The following is a 6,545-nucleotide window of genomic DNA, read 5'->3' on the forward strand; positions in this document are numbered from 1 at the left end:
GAAGAAGAAGAAGAAGAAGAAGAAGAAGAAGAAGAAGAAGAAGAAGACGATGACGATGACGAAGGAAGAAGAAGGAAGAAAGAAGAAGAGGAAGAGGAAGAGGAAGAGGAAGAAGAAGAAGAAGAAGAAGAAGAAGAAGAAGAAGAAGAAGAAGAAGAAGAAGAAGAAGAAGAAGAAAGGAAACTTTTACATATGGAAAAAAGATAAATATATTAGAAGTACCTAAGAGTCTAAATAGAAAGCACTGATAATAAGTTGTGTTCAAAATGAGAATGGTTTGATATATATTTATTTAAATTAGAATAATATATATTTATTTTGGCATTGAGTTTATTAACACTGAAATATTTTAAAGGATTTCTGAAAAGCATGTGCAATATAGTCTCAAACCACAGTATACATTCACATATCCCATGTGTGTAAAGTAGGAATTAAAACTTCAGACCCAATATTGAACTTTTGGAAATTATAATTTTTTCTCAGTTATGCTGAGAGACAGTTTCATACTTTTTTCTGCCTCAAAGCTTTATTGCTTGTGAAATTATTTGAAAGAGAGGCAAAGGGCACTGGGAGTGTGTTTCATAATACAGCGTCTATAGCAATGAACTGGGCTCAGGGTGCCTCCGCTGGAGCTGGAGAAGGTACAGGAACTTTTAGCTTCCAAAGATGGAGCAGGAATGTTTGTCAAACTCTAGTGCAGACACAAGACAAATGTCCTGGACTGACTTGGGAGTTTGACATGGGCCTTGTCATTGTAACCAGCAAACCCCAGAGCAGCTCAATGCTGATGAGCAGACAAGCATAGACAGAGTCAAGCAGAGATGCTCACTCACCTCTTGTAGGGATGGTACAACTGTCTAGCAGCTTAACTCAGGCAGCAAGCAGCATCACTGGAGACTGGTTTTGAATCTAAATGACTCTAAACCATTAGGCTCCTTCCAGTCATTTTCTGGGGAAGAGAAAAGACTGCCCACTGCGCTCCTTCCTCTAGGGAGTTGGCTAAGAGAAGTCACGTTCCCATGTCTCATACGTTTTTTCAGGGAAGAGAGAACTGAGAATATTTTACAAGTGTCTTTCTCCTTTCTGTGATGTTTGTCTAGGTTCCACATAGTGATACCACCCAAGAGGAAAAGTCCCCAGTGAGCTGAAACGTGGAATCAGTCCTCATTTCCCACAATGGCTGTGTCCCAGTAAAGTTTAATTGTCAGCTAGACACAACCTAGGATTATCGAAGAAGAGAGCCTTGAGGAATTAGCTTGTCCAGATTGGGCTATAGGCATGTCTATGAGGAGGCCATTTCCTTGCTTGTTAATTGATGTAGGAGGGACCTGCTCTCTGTGGGAAGCACCATTCCCTGTTCAGATGATCCTGGGATATAGATGAAGGCAGGGCAAGCCTGTGTGGACCAAAAAGCACTATTCCTTCGCAGTTTCTTCTGTTTGTCCTTGACTGCTAGAGTTCCTTAGTCAGAGATAATTTCATGTGGAATAGCAAACAGGCTTGCGTTCAAGATCCTGTTTGAGTTCCTACCCTGACTCACTCTCTCTCTCTCTCTCTCTCCCCCCCCCCCCCCCCCCGTGTGTGTGTGTGTGCACGTGCTCGTGATCTAGAGGCTGACATCAAAATGTCTTCATCAATCACTCTCTACTTGTTTTCCCCAAGTTAAGGTCTCTTGCTGAACCTAGTGCTTTCCAATTCAGCTAGTCTAAGTAGGCAGCCTGCCTAGAGTAGACTTTGCCTCAGCCTTCCTGAATGCCGAGAATACAGAGGAGACAACATGGCCACTCAGCTTTTTTCGAAAAAAGATTTATTAATTTATTTTATGTATGTGAGTACAGTGTCAATGTCTTCAGACACACAAGAAGAAGGCATCAGACACCATTACAGATGGTTGTGAGCCACAATGTGGTGGCTGGGAATTGAACTCAGGACCTCTTTACCAATGAGCCATCTCTCTCCAGCCCCTGCCCACCTAGTTTTTATGTGAAGTTGGGGGATCTAAATTCTAGCCCTTATGTTTGTATGACAAACACTTTATTCACTGAGCCATCTCACAGCCACCCAGGTTTCTTTTTAATATAGAATAGTTTCTCTTTCCTTTTTCATATGCTCTTGATTTATGGCATGTGTTAGGTTTATTGTCTGTTAGATTGAGCCACAATATTTCATGTTTATGTTTGTTATTTTGCTTTGGCTTCTTAGTTAGTTAGCTAGCTAGGGATTTGGGGGCAGAATATGTACAACAAGCTGGCTTCGGTCTCATAATCTTCCTGCCAATGCCACTCAAGTGCCAAGGTTACAGGCATGGGCCACCATGTTCCACATTCTTATCACAATCACTGTGTGAGGCAGTCTGTTTATGTCATTTGTTCTCGTGCAACTATGACTATGATTTTGCTCTTCATCACCCTGTACATTTGTGGTCTGCCAACCTGTTTCATTGTTTGATTCAAGATTTTACTTCTTCTATCTTCCATAGTTCTTATGCACTGAAGTCAATTAAAATCCCAGATTGGATTTAACAACTTTGCGGATAAGAGTGATTCTTGGAATCATTTGCTGGGTGCTGCTTTATGTCAGAGGGTATGCAACCTTGTCCCAGTGTTAGTGATATTCACTTTAATTCATGGATTAAAGTGATGGCCATGGTTGAACCATCCTCAGGATATCATCTCAAGCTCATTCAAAAACATATGTTAAAATTCTAATCCTTCATATACCCCCACAGAACGGTAGCTTAGAAATAAGAGTCCTACCCCGTAAGATAAGATGTATCCCTGAGAGTGAGTCCCAATCTAACATGATAAGTACAATGTGGAAAGTGAGCAAGATTCAACACTCGGGGTAAAGACAACCTGAAGACAGACAGGAAGCAACCACTCATGATCCTGGGCTGATACTATGTCTACAAACCAGGGGACACCATTCATAAGGTGCTAGCACCAGAAAGTAAAAGAGGTGAAGAAGGGTCTCTCCTACTGAGGTCACAGAGCATGATCCTACCAACACTTCGGGTGCAGACTTTGGCCTCTAGAAGTTTAAGATAATAGATTTTTGTTTCTGGCCACCCAATTTTTGGTACTTTATTGTGGTAGCTATAGGAAAATAAAACAGCGTCTAAACATTTATAGTCATAACAGCATCTTGTGAAAGTGGGTAAATTTAGACAGATTTGACTGACAGTGGTATGAGAATAGGAGAAATAACATTGGCATCTTCATGAAGGCAGTGTTAGGATATCAAGCTGTCCTTTGGCCCAACAGGCGAATCAGGTCACCAGGAGGGTATCCAGGAACTTGGCCTCATGCATCTAATTCAGAGAATAGGACCACAAGTGATTCACATAGAAGACTCCTATACCCGTGAATATGGTGTCTCTATCTTCAGTTCTATAATAATGGAACTGACTGGCCCCAAAGCGCACATCTCATAAGAGAAGAAGCCTTCTGACTAACAAGCCTCATTGCTCTTTTTTCCTGCTGTGATCTATTCCCCCAGGAATCCCTCTTCGGGGACACATCCTTGCCTCAGAATGCGGGAGGATACCAGAGAGAACACTGTGTAAGTACACATTTTTCACTTCAAATTGTCCTTTGTTCTCTGTGTTCCTGGGTCAGTATTGCTCTGGGTTTTGGAGGGCCTTTAATTGACCAGTGTGACCATTAGCCATTAGCTGAACACCCAACTGCTTCTCCCTAGTGCCTTCATTTCCTTTCCCTGTTACTGCACATTCTACTGCAGCAGGGCTAATAATTGCAGCTAATTAACTTAAGGATTACCTTGAGACAAAAAAACCAAAAGCGCTGACTTGCCAGAAGCTGGGTTGGCCATAGGCAAAAAAGAAAAATAAAAAAGTCATTTAAGAGAAAACTTTGACAATTGGCTACTAGACCTGAGATTCATTGTGTTGAAGGGACCTCTAAGTGCTTCCTGTGTCAACTGGGGCTAAAAGAATGATGTCACAGGATGCCCTATCTTCCTGTACACTGAAAATAGAAAGGAACATTACAGTTATTGGCTGTTTGCCACACATTCTATAATTAAGTGTAATGCTGGCCTGGTAAAGACGTCCAGAACACTCAGAGCATCATTCATTTGTCCAACGCTGTGCAAAATACCTGCCTTAAACAGGCTAAGGACAGGAACTTTTTTTTTTGTCTCACAGTTTAAAGGAATACAGTCCATGGTGGCCAGGAAGGCAGGAGACAAGGGTTGCTCACATCCTGGAGAATCAGGAATCAGAAATGGAACAGAAAGTGGGCCCCAGCTATAAACCTCACCTCCATTCCCACATACAGCAGTCACCTACTTTCTCCAGCTAAGACATGTGACCTAAGTTAGACAACCATCCCAAACAATACCATCATCTGAGGACCAAGAACTCAACACATGAGCCTAGGAGGGACTTACATCAAATAACAGTAGAGAAGGAAGAAGTATTGTGCCTGCAATTGCTTTTACTCATCCTTCCACAAAGAGATTCTTTGTAAGTGCTGTGTTCATCCAGGAAGCCTGACTGGGTGACCTCAACCTTCTCTCAGCAGCCCCTGAAGCTCCCCACACACTGACCTTGCCTTCTCATTGCATTCCTTAACTCAATAGCTCTGTTCTAACTAGTTAATCCCAAATGTGCCAGCCACTCATATTTTCTTCTTTATTTTCTCTTCTCTTCTGTTGGGATGGGGTCTCGTGTAACGTGCTTGGCTCTCAGACCAGCCGTGTAGCTGAGGGTGACCTTGACTTTGAACTACGACTCCTCTAGCCTCCATCCTCTGCATGCTGGATCAAAGGCATGCACCACACCCAGGTTATGTAGAGCTGGGTATCAAATGCAGAACTTCTGCTTGCTGGGTGAGCTTCATGAACTGAGGCTCATTCTCAGCCTGGTTCACTTATTTTCATGTCTCTGCCTGAATCTTGTCACACTAGAATCCAGTCTTTGCCTAATACAGGTGAAAGGAGCCCCTTCCAGTCCCACTACAGCTAAATAGCCTACCCAGACATTGGTGTTATCATAACAAGCTGAGGTGCTTGCCCAGTAGCAATTCCTGAGCTCAGTGGTTCTCAACCTTCCTAACATTGCAATCCTTTAATACAGTTCCTCATGTTGTGGTGACCTCCAACCATAAAATTATTATATACTTTTTGCTACTGTAATTTTAATACCACTATGAATCTTAATGTAAGTATTTTTGGAGATAGCAAATGGGTGCCAAATGGGTCACAACCCATAGGTTGAAAAATGCTGCCCTAGATGATTCTCAGGTACAGTCCAAGAATCCCTAAGAAACCAAATTTATTTGGCCAGTGACCAGTGCAAGGGTCCCCTCTGGGCCATCCCCAAGGCATGGAAATCAGCCATGCGAACACATCACTACCTATTTGGAGGCTTGAGTTCCATTTTCAAACAATGCAAATTATCCAAAAAAATGTCATACATTGAAACTATTTTATCTCATTCTTTGGAGATCTCTTTTTGGCTGGATTCTGTCCTTTGAGTCTAACTAATTCTAGTAATTCTTCCCAATAACATTTGTTCAGATACTTAAAGACAAATATCACCTCCCATTCACACCAACTCCAGGTCCTAAGTCTTCTTTCTTTTTATTTAGCCCAAGATCCTATAGCCAGGGTGAGTCTTACCTTAGTGAAGGTTCCCTGGAAACATCTGCATAGACACATCCCGGAGTGTGTTTCCTAGGTGATTCCAAATTAGTGCAGCTGACAAGAGATGATAATGATCACACTATGCAATGTCCAGATTGGACACTGAGCACAGTGGACCAGATACTCAGAGCTCCCACTGTGTTCCTTGCCCTGTGCCTTTTAGAACTGAGTTGAGAACTTGATTTGCACTTAAATATACATGTACTTACCTGTTAGTTGCAGCTAAGCTTCTTGCTTAGCTTTAATGATTAGTTTCATCTTGTTTTGTTTTCCTGTTTTGCTTTGTTTTGTTTCTGTTTTGAGACAAAGCTAAGCTTACTATGTAGCCCAGGCTATCCTAGAACTCACAACTTTCATCCTACTTCCAATTCCCAAGTACTGAAATTAGAGGTATTTGCCATAAGGCCTGCTTTTGTGTCATGTTTTAACCTAATTCTGACATGTATAAATTTAAAATGTCTGCTACATCATAGATAAATATCAATGAGCAGGAGTTGATCCTGGATGAGAGAAAAGTTCAGGTCCATCCATAGGTACGTCCATATCTGACTCATCGAATAACTTTCAGCACACGACACAGGCCTTAATAGGAAGTAAATATGATGCTAAATCTTATAGAGACAAATTGATTAATGGCATTTCCATTTTCAAAATGTACAGTATTCTAGATGGCTGGTCCTTAAGGGTCCTTTAATGCAGGCTGGTAAGATGGCTCAGTGGGTAAAAGCATTTGCAATGCAAGCCTGATGACCTGAGCTGACCCTCAGAGCTGAGTCTTGAAAATTATTCTGTAACTTCTTCATGTATACTGTGGCATGCAGATGGACACACATACACACATACACACACACACACACATACACACACACACAGACACT

Source organism: Mus caroli, chromosome 11 (genome assembly GCF_900094665.2).
Source record: "Mus caroli chromosome 11, CAROLI_EIJ_v1.1, whole genome shotgun sequence".
NCBI classification, from domain to species: Eukaryota; Metazoa; Chordata; class Mammalia; order Rodentia; family Muridae; genus Mus; species Mus caroli.